The sequence below is a fragment of the Elgaria multicarinata genome, chromosome 1 (assembly GCF_023053635.1).
Source record: "Elgaria multicarinata webbii isolate HBS135686 ecotype San Diego chromosome 1, rElgMul1.1.pri, whole genome shotgun sequence".
Classification (NCBI taxonomy): domain Eukaryota; kingdom Metazoa; phylum Chordata; class Lepidosauria; order Squamata; family Anguidae; genus Elgaria; species Elgaria multicarinata.
This window is the reverse complement of record NC_086171.1, coordinates 144,775,353-144,791,560: the sequence shown is the minus strand read 5'-3', so window position 1 is coordinate 144,791,560 and position 16,208 is coordinate 144,775,353. Positions and strand designations below refer to the sequence as shown.

Here is a 16,208-nt window from a genome sequence, read left to right as displayed (position 1 = left end):
TTAGACTGAACAGTAAGATAAGGAGGCTGAGCCTAGGAAAACAGCTGATACGGAAACCAACTGTCTGCATAGACACTTTCTCCATCAACAGTTTTCATGGGCACAGCAATCAAAACTCTATTACAATCAGAAACTGTGGGAGATATTTGACAGCTTCACACAGCTGGGAGAAGTCCTGGCAGATCTTATCCTTTACTCATAAGCTGCCATTTTGGAGATTTAGGGTAGGCCTGGAATTCCTCTTTGGCTCAGCTCTGAGCCAGAGTTGTGATGCTTGTTTCTCTTTGATTTTGATATATAAACTGAGTTTTGAATTCTTCTTGTGCTTAAATTTCCCTGGCAACTTGAAAAACAATCTACTCTATACCGTCATAAAAGAAAACCAGTTTTGATTGCTGCAGCTCTCAGCAGAGGTGGATAAGTGCATGTTAGGGTGACCGTATTTTCAAAACCAAAAAGGAGGACGACATGTTCGGCCCCGAGAGGGCAGCTCTAGCCCAAAGGGGGCATGCCCACTTGAACAAAGCCTTGGTCACATGTCTGATTTTACAGCACACAATTAAGACAAACCTGTTCTACATAACATCTTAATGCTTAAATCACTGAAATAAAGAACAAGTGAGACATTCAATGAATCTGAAATTAACTTCACTGACTCCTACTTTTGTAGCTTTTCCTGTACTTTGAAGCTTTTGCTATACTACGTGTGGTACATCCCCCCTTCCTTCAAATATCTGTTCTTACTGCAAATCCTTCACTGTATGACCATAGTCTCACCTTTCCTAATTTGACTGTATGAAAAGGAGGACAGGGCTCCTGTATCTTAAACAGTTGTACTGAAAAGGAAATTTCAGCAGGTGTTTTTTGTATGTGTGCAGCACCTGGTTAAATTTCCTCTTCATCATAATAGTTAAAGCTGCAGGAGCCCTGCCTAGCATGACCAGATACAAAAGAGGGCAATCTGGATGCACACTTCTCTGCACCACAAAACTTGTTTCAAAAGCAAGCACATCTAGAATTGCACTTCTGAAAGCCCAGAAAGCGTGGCTGCCCCAGTGAAGTGAAGGGGCGCATCGTGCCCAGCAGATGTGGCTTGCCCGCATAGGAGGGGCTTGGAGGGTGCGTTTCCAGAAACATGTAAACAAGCCCTCACAGTCCCTCCCACACATTCATCCAGGCTTCTCATTGGCCAACGCCATAGCGCATCCATTCAGGCGCGACTTTCCCAGACATTTTGGGGGAGTTTAAAATCTCCCCCAGACCCCTGTTGGGGGGGGCAGGATTTCTAGACCTGTTAGAGCAAAATCAGACAGTTGGTCACCCTAGTGTATGTATGTAACATTGCCTTTGTAGCCCATTCTCAAATGCACGATTCTGGGCTAAGCTGATAGAGAAGCTGGTAAGCTGTAACTCCAGAAATATCTGGATGGAACTGATTATCTGGACCCATTTCAATCAGGCTTTCGGCCAGGATATGGTCCTGAGACTGTTTTGGTTGCCTTGGTTGATGACCTACACTGGGAACTGGATGGAAGGAGTGCAGCCCTATTAGTTCTCCTGCACCACCTCGTGGCTTTTGGTATCATCAACCTTCTGGACCACATGGAAGTGCTGGTTTTTTTGGGGGTAATGTTTTGCAGTGGTTCCATTCTTTTCTGTCAGACCATGTCCAACAGGTGATGGTGGTGGATTAGTTTGGCCCCATGACCATTCCCATGGTATCCCACAAGGTTCTATCTTGTTATTTAATATTTACATGGAACTTCTGGGAGAGGTCATTTGGCACTTTGGCATAAGGTGTTGATGATACCCAGCTCTATTATTTTTCACCACCTAACACCAAAGGAGCAGTCAAAGACTTTGAATGTTGCCAGAGTACAATAATGGGCTTGGTGAGGGTGAACAATTGGAGTTTAAGCCCATTAAAGATGGAGATGTTGTTGGTCAATAAAAAGCTCACTCGGGGACCTGTCCTGGAAAGGGTTGCGCTCCCTCCCACCTGTAGTTTGTGAGTGTTCCTTGGTAGATCAATGGTAATAATAATAAAAAATATTCAGGAATCTATGGAGGCTTTGAATATCCATCATGCAACTACTGCTAATATTAGGAAATGCTCTGTGTGAGGCCCCCAAGCCTTTGAATAGTTTATTAAGCAATTAATGAAATTTTTAATTCTTAAGATCTTGGCAGCAGGAAACATTTGAACAAATCATCAAAACTTCACTGTCTTGACCTAATGGATAGAGACGCTACTTCAAAAATCTAATAAAGTAGTTAATTGCTTTGTCTCTCAACTCAATAATGCATTATTAAAAAACCTTCTTAAAACTGACACATCTCTGAAATGCAAACTCTGGAAGCTGAGAACAAGGCTGTCTCTATTAAAAATCTTCCAATGCTTCCTAAGCCCTTAGGAACTCTCCATTTTGGAGTGTATGCTTTTTCTGAAACTTCCCTTTTTATTAAATGTAGATTTAGCACTATATATGAGGCTAAGTCTAAAACATCCAAGCACAAACACAATTATGCCCTAATCTTAAGAATGCTGCCATCACTAATAGATGCTTAGAATGGGATACACTGGCAACATTTGCACATAATGCTAAACTATGGTTTAGGTTATCTCTGGCTTGTTTGTACATCCGAACCCAACCAGGCTCACCAACTTTATTGTTTGGTGTCAATAAACCAGGAACTCCAACCATGGCTTGCATAAACTGTGGATTGTCATTACATCTATTAATGGATTAATGCCAGGTTGTCACTAATACCCTGTATTAATACTAGTGCCATGCCACCTGTACTGGCCACTTGGTCACAGACAAAAGGAGTGAATGGCTTAAAAATGAAAATGCTTAGGCAGCTAAGGGACATTTGCCAGAGCTTTCATAGACTTCTCTCTCTTAATCCTTTCTGATAACAGGCTCCTTTTTAGTTTACTGCCCATATCCACAGTAGGAATCTATATTTCCAGCACAGCTGCCTAGTTACACAGAAGGTAGGTAGGTAGGTGTGTAGGGGTGTGTGTGTGTGTTTAAATGGACCACAGTAATGTGAGGTATGTACCTTAAAATGAGGGATATAGCTTAAAAACACACCTTTGCTCTTAGCAAATTATTTCAACAGAGTCCGAACATACATCTGAACTCACACACTAACTAATGGCAGCAGAGAACAGCACTTCATGTTATGTGGCAACATTGATGTACTATTACTGCACTGTTGTAAAAAGTGTAATCCCCCCCCCCCCCATGGAGAGCATTCTCCCTTCCCTAAATCTCACAGCTGACACATTCATTACTATCAGATGAATGCCCAGCTTAGGTCAGTTAACTAGTGACAATTATTCCTGAATTGTGGCTAAATGTATTTATAAACAAGTGAATGTGTAAAAATCAGTTTATATTGAACATAAACTATTCAAGGAGCATTTAACATTCCTGATCACTTGTTGATTTGTTTCAAAATAAGGACTTCCTCAGATAATCAAAATGTGAATTGATCAACTCAGGTTAATTCTACTCAACTTGATTTGTAGTCTAAACTTCCTCTGTGTACTAGTTGTTTACTGTTAAATAGGAATCTCATTAATGTGTATGGATCAGGAAATCATTCTTAAAAACAACAGTCTTTATACCGCCTTTCCCAGATTAAGCCCATTTATGCTCTCTGACTAATCTAGACACTGATGAGACTTTTATTAGAAGCTACCTTATGATAACTATTTTATGTAGCTTATGATTGTTGATTGAAATTACTGCATTTAGAATGTTTATAACAAAGGCTGTAATCCAACCTACTATTACAAGTGTTTACATCCCATTGATTTCATCAGCATTTTAATATTGCATAATTTTTGACTGGGTTGAAGCAAGTTTATCTAGTTATATATGGTCATGGTAACGCAGGGATGGGGAACCCCTCCCCAACACTGCCACTCTCTTTAAAAAATTGGCCCTCTTCATCCAAGATCAGAACTTTTTCAGAGTCTCCATTGGTGCCAATGGAGATGGTTTAAAAGCCTAATTGCAGCATGGGGCGCATTTTGGGGGAAGGGAGGGATAATCCTCTCCTCCCCCACCTGAAAAATCACCCTTCCCCATTTTTTAAAAGCCTGATTGCAGCAGCGGAGGGGCAGTGTGTGTCTCTGTGTGTGTGTGTGTTTGTGTGTATGAGTGTGTGAATGGGATGTGGCAAGCCTGACATGAGTCCATATGCCAGCAATTATTATGTCAGCGTTATGTCCATAATGAATTTGGCTCTTGGGCTGAAAAAAGTCTTCCCCCCCCCCTGCAATAATATGACTGAATAAGTTAGCAAGTTTAATTCGAATGGGTAAAAATGCAAATACAGACTAAGCTACAATGGCAGAAGGGAAGAAACGAACAAGCACCACATGCCTGCTAGAGGAGATGCTATCTGGTTATCAAGGCATTTGGCCAAGCAAGGAAGCCCTCTTAGACCTTTCTTTTCTGGCTTACTTTCAGTAGCTGGCACAGAGCATGGAGGCAAAGATAAGGGAAGTAATGGGATAGTTGGAATTTCCAGTGATATTCAGGTTTAGTGGGATTTTTATCCTGAGGATTTCGGGGTTGGGTTGGTCTCCTTTAGTTTTTTTAATGCTGAATCCTAGGCCGTGTCTACACCAGGCATTTATCCTGGGATCAGCTCAGGAGCACAGAGGATCCTGGGGGCAACCAGGGATAGGCAGAGACTTTCCCCGCAATAACTGAGAACTTGGTTATCCCGATTTTTCCTGCGGTCTCGGGAAGATCCTGAGCTCCATGGGGGTGTGGGCACCCATCCCGGTTTCTTCCCGTCTCCTCACGCGTAAACATGACTTTCAAAATGGGCACAGAGCTGTTGGGGGGGGGGGCTCTGTGCCCATCGGTGGTGGAGGCCCCAGCAATTTCGCTATCCCTGGGATGGTTGGGGTTGGGCACGGAGTTTGGCAGGGAGTGTTTTTACTTGCTTTTTTGCCAGATCGGGGCTGTGCTTCTCTTCTAAAAATAAAAATGGCACCCATGATGTCCCTCTTCCCTTCTGGGACGTCATGTGGGCATATAGAATCTGGGGGAGGATCGCAGAAGCAGGCAGGTCCACGATCCTCCCCCTCCCTCCAGCTACTCCTCAGGTGTAGATGAGCCCCTGAAGTATTTAAGCCTAAGTAAAGTGGATTCAGATTCACTGTTTCCATAAAAAAATATGTGCACCTCCCTCCTCCCACCTTTATATTTTATTTATTTTATTTTATTTATTTCATTTTTATACTGCCCAATAGCCGAAGCTCTCTGGGCAGTTCACAAAAATTAAAACCATAAAAAGCGTAATAAAACAACCAACAGTCTAAAAACACAAATACAAAATACAATATAAAAAAGCACAACCAGGATAAAACCACCCAGCAAAAATTGATATAGGTTAAAATACGGAATTAAAACAGCAAAATTTAAATTTAAGTTAAATTAGGTGTTAAAATACTGAGAAAATAAAAAGGTCTTCAGCAGGCAACGGAAGGATTACAGTGTAGGCGCCAGGCGAAACTCTCTGCATTGCTCGTTCCACAGCCAGGGTGGCTGTGGTCCCTACTTCAAAGCAGGATACTCAATTGCTGACCCCTTGCAACTATATTTTTCCATGAAATCCATTAGACAAACACATAAAAACACATTTGAGCATAGAGAACACTATACAAAGATGATAAATGCAAATCCAAAGCTTGCTATCAATGTTCACAGTTATATGCTATTTTTAATTATCTCTTCAGAGTTTTCAAGTGTGGAGGCTTTTTTTTCCCTTCTCGAAATAGCTCACTGCTTAATGAGAATAAGTGGCCACACTGCAAATACATACATATAAATTTGCAAGCATAGACATGTCTCTTACAAAGTTGAACCACATTATTCACGCCCATGAGAGCCGACACAGCCTGCTTGCCGGTATAATTTATATTTAATATGTACTAATAGACCCTGAGATTTATGTTACAGAGAAATGAATATGTCCTCTCCCCTTAAGGGTTGTACCAACAATAAAACTTTCCCTCCTCTGGCAAAGCTGCTGGGAAAGGTTACCTTCCCTTCCCCAAGAGAGCATATGTGGGGAGGAAAAAGAGAGTGAGGGAGCCCTACATCCATTTATATGACGCCTCAAGTAAGCATTACAACCCAGGCAACTTTGTATTAAAAGACAAGTCATTATGAACTTGGCCACCTTAGGTTAGAGTTCCTCCACCATATAAACATTTTTAGCAAAAAAATAAAGCATACATAAGCACTGAGGCAGACTTCCTTAACAATAATATCGTAACACTGTTTAACAAACGGCATCACTCTTTTGTATTATATTCTGCACCTAATTGTCTGGGCAGACTTGATAATCTATGCTAATTTACTTCTGTGAGTATATCTTTCCTTTCTGTTTACTTTCTTCTACATGCCCTGAGGCAGTCATTTCAAAAGGTCAGTGTTTCCTTCCTTGTGTCCACTTTCTACTAAGAGATAAATAGCTGCAGCTCCTTCAGGTACAGACTAAAAAGTGGCTTTCTAGAAGCAATTTATTTCCAGGCTCGTTCTTACTAGATGGGTCATGACATAGTGTTGTTCCCATGGGGACATTCTGTTCCTAATTACCAGGAACACCACTGGTCTGCTGAGGCCAGTCCAGCTACCACTTGAAGCAGTGGCAAACGCTTTTGTGTGTAGGGTAAAAATGAGAAAGGCGAAATCTTGCCCACCTTGTTTTTATTGTAAGTGCACCCAAAGGTTCATTGATTTGCCCTCCCCTGAAAGCAATGAAGGAGTTTAGACTGAATATTTTGGCCTAGTGCAAATTGCAACTAGTGATGGCAGTGAATTTTTGAAACTGGGGGTCCAGAAGACAAATTCACCTGATTCAGAAATGCCCACAATATTATGAGCCAAGCTAAGACTTTCCCAGTTTCTGACTAAAACTTAATGCCTTGGTGAAAGCCTTCCTTGATGCCAGTTTCCTTCTTCGACTTTTCCCAATCTTTCTAAATTGTGAGGGTAGAGGGGAAGCGCTGAATTTCAGTGGTAGATCATATGCTTTCCATGCAAAAGATCCCAGGTCTGATCCCTGGCATCTCTTGGGGAAGACAGGCACCTGAAACTCTGGAGAATTGCTTCTAATTACTGAAGACAATATTAACCTTGATGGACCAATAGTTTGACTCAGCACAAAGCTGTTTCATACATTCATATATGAAAGAAACCAGCAGCAGAAAGGGTTGACTACAATTAAGCCTTCTGAGAACTCAATTCTCCATCTGAGCTGAACAAATTATGAGCTCGACAAATTCATGTTCCAAACCCATTTATTACGAAATTTAGCAACATCACTTTTAAAAAGCAGAAGCTCAATGTTGAGTTCTCCTCTTTCCTCTGTAATGTGTAGCAACATTAAGCCACTTTGCAATATCACCAAATTGTGTGTTTCCCAACTCATCGGTGGCAGCTACTGACGTGGAATAGAGAAAAAGAAAACACAATGTGATAGCATGACAGGTAAGTACAGCTGCATGTTACAGGGTAAACTCAACAAGGAAATGTTATTTTGGGGAGTATCACCATGTGTCTGGTAATGCTTCATTCTGCTCATATAGGGTGACCATATGAAAAGGAGGGCAGGGCTCCTGTATCTTTAACCATTGCATAGAAAAGAATTTCAGCAGGTGCCATTTGTATATATAGAGTACCTGGTGAAATTCCCTCTTCATCACAACAGTTAAAGTGCAGGAGCTATACCAGAGTGACCAGATTTAAAAGAGGGCAGGGCACCTGCAGCTTTAACTGGTGTGATGAAGAGGAAATTTGCCCAGATTCCCCATATATACAAATGGCACCTGCTGAAATTCCCTTTTCAATACAAGTGTTAAAGATACAGGAGCCCTGTCCTCCTTTTCACATGGTCACCCTAGCTCATAGCACTTCAGAATTCTGAAGTGTGCATGTTTTGAGGAAAGAATGTACGGCCATGATCGTGCTTTATGTATGGACGATTATGGCCTGCTCATTTCAAACTTCCATCACAGCAAAAAAGAAAGTCAAATTAGCAGAAAAGCAGGACAGAAGGAAACAAACATAAGGGAGATTGGAAAAAAGAAAAAAAATGTGGAGGGGGGGAGGGAAAGAAAAATGGGGAGGGGAGGCCAATACAAACAACACCAGATGGTCTTCAGTTATTTTTCTGCTGCATATATTTCCACAAAGTTCATCTATATTCCTTTATACATCTCTTCCATATTCTTACTTTTATAAATCACTTCTGTGGCTGGCAAGTTGACAAACTAATATTTCCAGGTACTTATGTCGGGTTCTTACCATTCAATATGCTGTGTCAGCCTCTTTGTAAATAAAGTTACTGTTCTCATTCATGTTTTTGTTCCTTTTCCATATTCCAAATAGCTGGGGTGTATTCTTACCAGACTTCCTTTCTACAAACTAATCTAACCCAACAATCTACTTCCAGGATGAGCATGGTTTTTAAAGTAAACTGTGATTTCTTTTCTACAAAAATAATTATAAATGACATATCATACTATTACTTCTAAAGAACCAATACTAAAATATTAATATTGGGCAAAATCTAATAATACATTATTACAAAGGTAGCCAAGGGTTTCTCACTTACCAAGCTGCTTTGAGTATAAATGCAAGCCATAAAACCCATAGGTACAAGTGCCCAAGGAAATATGCACATCTTTGTAAAGCTGCTTCCCTAAGTGTTGAGAAGATAACTTATAACTGAGTTACTTCCCTCGCAAAAGTATATTTGTACACCCCATCAACAGTAACCCCAATGAGAAGCAAATCATGACTTACATATAGGCCATAGCTAGACCTAAGTTTTATCCCTGGATCGTCCAGGGGTCAAACCTGTTCATCTAGGTGACACACAGGGGATCCAGTGCTCAGGCAGAGGTGAACCCTGGATGATCCCAGGATAAACCTTAGGTCTAGCTGTGGCCATAATCACATATAATAATAACACTATGACAATGGCTGGGTTCATATGTAATGCTAAGCCATGATAGGTTGCGAACCACTATGCCCCATAGATTATGCAAACAGCCCACTATGGCCATTCTGAGGAGTGTGGGTTCTCAAAGTGGGTGGATTAACCCATTATAGGTGGCACAAACATTTCACAGATGACACACGAACCCATTATGGGTTCCACCAGATTATAAACCTATCATGGCTTAGCATGTTTTGTGAACCCAGCCTATATATCTATAGCCCTACCTACTTATGCAAACTGTGTAGGAGGATGTGGTTGAGCATGTAAAACCCAACCCAACGCCCCCATATCTCCAGAACTTCTTTAAGTATGTCTCATTCAGACAACCATGTTTTCAGCATCATAAGTGCTCATCAGAGGTGCAATCCACCTTTTCTTTGAAAAAGGCCTATTGAATAGGAGCAAGAACAAGACAATACTCTTATGCACAGAAGAGCTCCCTGGTAGACTGTGTCCATGTCAACCTTCTTTGTGATAATACTAGTATATAATGATGATTGTGCTGTATTCATATCTGATAATCGAAATATTTGAATTCAAAGGTTATTAAAATCCATTCTTAGCAAATTAGCATTCTTTTGTAAAAACTAACAGATCATAGATTTTTATTTCTCCATTTAATGGGGGGAAAGGGGAATTTTTAAAATGCTGGAGCTAAAGCAAGCAAAATACTACTGTATATTTCTGAAATCTGCCATATTCAAAATAGTATCTTACAAAGCCTTGACGTTATATATATATTTCACGTTTAAGATTTTGCCAAACCTTATTATCTTATTATTTTCAAGTAAAATGAGGGGGAAATTTGTGCTTAATGACTTGGTAAAATGTTTTATGAGTATGCCTTTTATCTTGTATTAAATGATGCTTTTTTAAAAGCTTCTAACTATCCTTGATAGTATGAAACTCACAAAAATAAAAGAGAGACAATACAAGGAAGTACCATTCTTTTGCCCCCAAAAGCCAAAAATATAAAATTTCTGAGTGAACAGGCTTGCTGGGATAGGGAATGATGGGAGTTAAAGCCAAATTCACTGATTTATGATGAAACCCCATTTATTCAAAATATAGCACTAAACTGTGTTTTGTTAGAAATCTGCCAGCAGGAATAAAAAGACAAAATCAGTTCCGTTAGAGCTGGGTCAATATGCAGAAGGCATAAAATGAGTCCCATCCCCGGATGTCAGGCCATATGCAAACCGGGACAAAAATGTTTGTCTCCTTTAAAGTGCTACATTGTTTTAAAGGAGCTGATGCCCAAAGCAGACTCTACTGTTCAAGAGAGGTGGACACATGCATTTTCTGCAATAGAAGCCCTCCATTAAAGTCATTTTAAAAGAAATGATTCCTTTCTTGCCAAGAGAGAGAAATGGATCATACTGTGCATTATAAGGTACAAGAGTAATAATTGGTTAGGAACATCATCCCCCTCTGAAATGGCAACTTTTGTCAACAAAATTGCCTTGCCAAGTCATAGAATCATAGAATAGCAGAGTTGGAAGGGGCTTATAAGGCCATCGAGTCCAACCCCCTGCTCAATGCAGGAATACACCTTAAATCATCCCTGACAGGTGGTTGTCCAGCTGCCACTTGAATGCTTCTAGTGTGGGACAGCCCACGCTCTCCCTAGGTAACTGGTTCCATTGTCATAAGAAAGTGTCACCTTTCATACTGACATTTTGGTATTTATAGTGTTCTCTCTACTGGTATCCCTTTCTCAGGGTTGTCTGGTTTTGTGAGGTGGCCAGTGGTCTTTTTCTTCTTTTTAAATTTAATTTATTATTATTTAAAACATTTCTTAGCAGCCTTTCAGGGCAGAAGCCCTCCCAAGGTGGCTTACAACCATACATAAAACAGTACAGACATTAAAAGCAACAAAAAGCATAGACAGTAAAATATCAGTTAAAAACAATAAAAGCGAACAGTAAAAACTAACCATAAAAATAAGGCCAGTAGCAACAAAACAGTATTCATTTATGAGAAGGCAATAATAAAATAAAACATTTTTAAGGCCTTCTTAAAAGCCTGTAAGGATGGTGCAAGGCGGACCGCCGGTGGGAGTTCATTCCACAGGTGTGGGGCACTGCTGAGAAGGCCCTCTCCTATGTGGAGACTCACCTAATTTCTCTCACTGATGAGAAGGGCCTCTCTTTCTGATCTTAAAGTGTGGGCAGTCTGCTATGGGTGAAGGCGGTCCTTCAAGTAGCTTAATCCCAAACTGTTTCTCAGAAAGCCAACAGCTCACTACTGCTGCGTACTGCAAATCAAAGCATCAGTCAAAGGAATTAAGGAAGATTAATCCTTAACACATATAGATCTGGCCTAAATCACCTTATACAACATTTAGCTTGTTTGTACATCTCTTTGGAACTACATGTCTCCTTGTCCTCAATACCACCTTTTCACCTGTTTCTTCCCTTGCGGTCACATTTCATGCATCTTGTTACTATGACACCATACCTAGTGCAGCCTCTTTGGATAATAAACATATTTCAATATGAATCAATGCTGCCAAGAGAGGTAAGATGGCTTACACAGCTTGGGACCACAATACCTGATGGAACGCCTCTCCCAACATGAACCTACCCACACACTATGCTCAACATCTAAGGTCCTCCTCTGGGTGCTTACTCTGAGGGAAGCTCAGAGGATGGCAACAAGGGAGAGGGCCTTTTCTGTGGAGGCTCCCCAATTGTGGAACAACCTCCCTGACAAGGCCTGCCTGGTACCGATATTGTTAGCTTTTCTCTTTTCCCAGACATTTAGCAATATGTAATTAGCCTGGGTTTTTGTGGTTTTAAATTGTATGTTTTTGTGATTTTAAATTGTATGTTTTTGTGATTTTAAATTACTGTATATTGTTTTTAAGTATTTTTATCCTATGTAAACTGCCCAGAGAGCCTCGCTATGGGGCGGTATACAAATGTAAATAATACATGCTGTCTTCATGCTATATGTATCCCTACCTCCACTCTATAATACTGGCTCTTTCTGGTAGAAAAATGGCAGTATATTGGGTAATTTTGCTTTGAAAAATAAATATTGAAAGAGAAAAGGTAATTTTGGCTGTAGAAATTCAAAGGAATGAAGGAGCAAATGATGTAAAAGATATGAATGTTCTCTGTGTAATTTCCAAAACTAGGAAGTATTTCATTCATGCAGGCATATGCATTTCACAACAGCTATCTAGCAAATACTACATAAGCTTCCAGGAAAATAAATGCTTCACTAATGGGATGATGAAATGTCTGTGTGGATTGTGGAATAGGTTTTCTGCCTTGCTCAAGCAAGCTGCACACATTGCTGGAGGGCAATGCATGCAGATGCTTCCCAGAATGCCATCTGGATGCTACTTCTGATGCTACAAGAAAAACAAACCAAGGTAAACTTCAAATATGACAATGCAGTAAGAAACGTCAAATGCAAATAATACACAGTAAGATGTGCATTGATAAAGAGGACCTAGCAATATTCTGTGAAAACGTATAGAGAATGACACAAAGTTGATTGCATAGGTTGCAAAGGAGACAAGTAGTAAGTACATGTCAACTAGTTACAAAAACCTAAGTTATAACGGTGCTGTTTTAATAATGGTCCCTTGCTACACTGTGCACTGAACCACCAAGTGGCAAGTACCTGTCACCTTTACCATCCAAGCTTTGATATTTATTCAATAAATAAAAAACTTATGGTTTACCAGGGAGAGAGAGAGAATGAAGTTTATACAGTTTTCAACAAAGCACCAAAAAGCATGACCACATCCTTAACGCATTCTTAACACCACATCCTTAGGCAGAAAATACAAGTGAATTTTCCTTCTTGTAAAGCAGATAAACAATGTGGAACTGATGGAGAATATGATAGAAGTGACTGTGGGGTTGTGGAAAATTGATGACAAACAACTTAAGGCCACCTACTTCTCTCTTTTTTAAGACTTTCCCCGCAGAACTTAATGGGCTTTTCTTTTGAGTAAACATGCATGGCTTTAACCACTGTACTTTGCACCGTCCAGTAGAACACAAGACGTCCTCCAAGCTCCGATCAAGGCAGGTAGATATTCACTTGGCTCAACCCAAACATCTCATATAGATATGTGACTACGATTGTCTCAGCTGAATTTCTGCCTGGCTTTCCTGGAGGCAACTGAAGTAGTCCCCTCCCCCCTCTCTTTTACTACTCTAAAGGACTCAAAGCTCATACAGCATTGTTGCTCTAACCACTGTACATTACTGCCTTTGTTTGGCAGCCGGGTGCGGAATCTGCTTGGAAAAAGTCATGCAAAGAGTGTCCTCCTCACATGCTGATTTCCACACAGAGTCAGCCCCTCCTCCCCACCAGCCTGCCTTTCCCAGCACACCCACCCCTGCCAAACAACTCTCTTTCTCAGCCTCTAGCAATACACGGTAAGCATCCCTCCCCTGCACCCACCCTGCTAACATTCTGAATCAGCAATGGAGGGGGGGGATGGAGACTGAGAACACTTTTGAGCATGCCCAGACTTATTGTTAATCCCACTGACTGTCAGTAGATGTAAAAAAGAAGAAGCTTATTTTAAAAACAAAATTAATCACAACTTAGAGGAAAAATTGTTTCCCACTGGCTCTAATACAATAGAAAGCCATCAATATTTTTAGGTGAGAATCCTACAGAAATCGTGACTAAAAAGGTTGCACTGTGACAGAGAAAAGGTTTGGGTTTTTTTTGTCTTTTGTTTTTTTACTTCGTTTGTCCTTACATTGCTCTTACTCAACACTTCACTAGTCTTCCTGACATGTTCAGGAATTTTCTGAAAATTTCATAAAGATTGAGCAAACCGTTTTTGATTATATAAAGGTAAGCATGATCCCATGTCCCGATCACCCTTAACATAGCAGAATGTTCAATTTATACAAGTCTTAAAATAGTAGTGGCACCTATACAAATCACTAGAGCTCTCCTAACAAACTGTACTACTATTAAAACAAACTATTAAATAAACTATGATGCCAACCACAAAATGAATCAGTCAATTTCTTTTCTTTTTTTATTCTTTCTTTAGGGCTTGGGGGTGGGCTGGGAGAATCATCTACCTCACAGTCCTTTTTCCCCCCAGAAAAGAAAAGAAATAAAGTGGCAAAATAGTTTTTTAAAAGAAAAGATTCCTTTTTGGGGGTGGGGGTGGAGGGAAGAACCCATTTCACCTATAGAAACATAGGCAATAGTTTAGCAAAAACCTAGTTAGCATATAGGTTTCAGTTTTGGAGGGCTGTGTGCACACATGCAACCACTTGTACCTTCAAAATGCTGTCAATTTCAAAGTCAGCCTCTTAGTTGAAAATATGGACCTCAGAGTCAAAAATTCAGCCAGCATAGAATCCTGACCTGGATATGTGTTTTCAGGATTGTGTAGATAATCTAAGGAAACAATCCTATCCCCAGCACCACCACAAACAGTGCCTGGTGGTGGTGGTGGTGGTGAGGACATTAGATTGCTCATTTTCTAGGCTCTGAGGTTGGAAACAGGGCTCCAACACTGAAGCCCAGAAACTCTGCTCACTGCGCCCTCCCCCTCGTAGAAAGCACAGTTCTGTCTATGCCTCTGTGCTCGGAAATGGAGCATGGAGACAGGAAAAGGGAGTGTTCCCTGGGAAGGGGAGGAGACTGGGACATCAGCCATATGGCATTTCCTATGGCCACCCCAGCTTCCTTCCCTCCCACTCCAAAGTGCTGCTGCTGGTGCTAGATGGGTGAAAATGTATGTCTAGCAGAAATGCAGGGCACCCTGCATTGGATACTTAGCATTGTGCTCTAAATTGCATTGATTAAGCGTGTGCTTCAATGTTGGAGCCCTGTTTCCGACTTGAGATCCCAGCAAGTGAACAATCCTATCTGTGTGTGTCCCTCCCCCGACACTATTTGGGGGAACATAGGATTGCTTCCTTAGATTATTTACACAATCCTGAAAACACATATCCAGGTCAGGATTCTATGCTGGCTGAATTTTTGACTCTGTGGTTTAAGCAGTCTAGCTGGGCAACATGTGTCCCTCCAAATGTTGTTTTACTGTTTCTGCAGAACTTCTAATATGAGGTAACAAAGTTTAGTATGTTTTTACTAGGTGTTAGAAATATGATTGCAAATACTTAACTTAATATTCACAAACATGCATCTGACATGGAATTACTGACTTGTAGAGCACAATGAGTTTTCCTCTATGGTCTCTGGGATCCAAGATAGGTTTCATTATACTCTTGTTTTATATTATGAATGGTTTTAATTTTTGTGAACCGCCCAGAGAGCTCCGGCTGTTGGGCGGAATAGAAATGTAATAAATAAATAAATAAATTAGTAAAATATTTTGTGCCTTGCAACCCTCTACACACCTGTAGTTGTGCAACTCCTTCCACACCTACATCCATTCATGCAAATGAGCTTTGCATATTTTAACAAATCTGAATTAACACTACTACTCTATAAGATGCAATGAACCTAGAGCTTAGCTGGCACAAATCTTTCAGAAGACCTGCACCGATTCAAATCGTCAAATCATAACTAGGAGTCCTAATATCCTGATTTGCAAACAGATGACACCTACTCTGCCCAGGCATACATGACTAATCAATTGCAGACAGTGGGGAACCAGGAAAAGGAGGGGGCAGATATATCTTTATATAGCACTTTGATGAGTTGTTTGAAAGCCTTCATAAAATTGTAAACAGATAGCTTGGACACATTGATGGGAAGATTAGGTTTTATTGTGACTTGAGTGACAGGCTTAGTGAAGGGTATTTATGGTTTGCCTCCTGTTGCTAAAAACACTATGACAAGCAGAACCTGACATGTTTGTATAATGGGAAGGCTTTGGAAAAATGCATGAGGAAAAAAGAGCTCATTAAGAAGCTTGTATTTCAGCAAGGTTTAATTTCACATGCTGAAAGAATTGTGGTATTCCTAAGGTACACAAGCGACACAGAAGATGCACCATTTCGTGAAGCCTGCTTTACTTGTCTCACACGTATTGAGGTAGAATTTTTAGTGGGGAACATTGTCAGGAGGCAACTGATGACCAGCAATCCTTGGCCTTTTAAGGGTTGCTGGTCATCATCACGATAGGAAGGAAGTAGGAAAGACATAACATGGTATAGCATCCAAAGTCAATACAGGCACCAAATTAATTTTGCCGCATA

The 16,208-nt window shown here is 40.5% G+C and overlaps 1 protein-coding gene across 1 annotated transcript in view; it reads right to left on the bottom strand.

Annotated features, from left to right (window-relative positions):
- DAB1 (DAB adaptor protein 1) overlaps positions 1–16,208 on the bottom strand; it is a 193,385-nt gene that overhangs the window by 35,521 nt on the left and 141,656 nt on the right. The window lies entirely within an intron of this gene.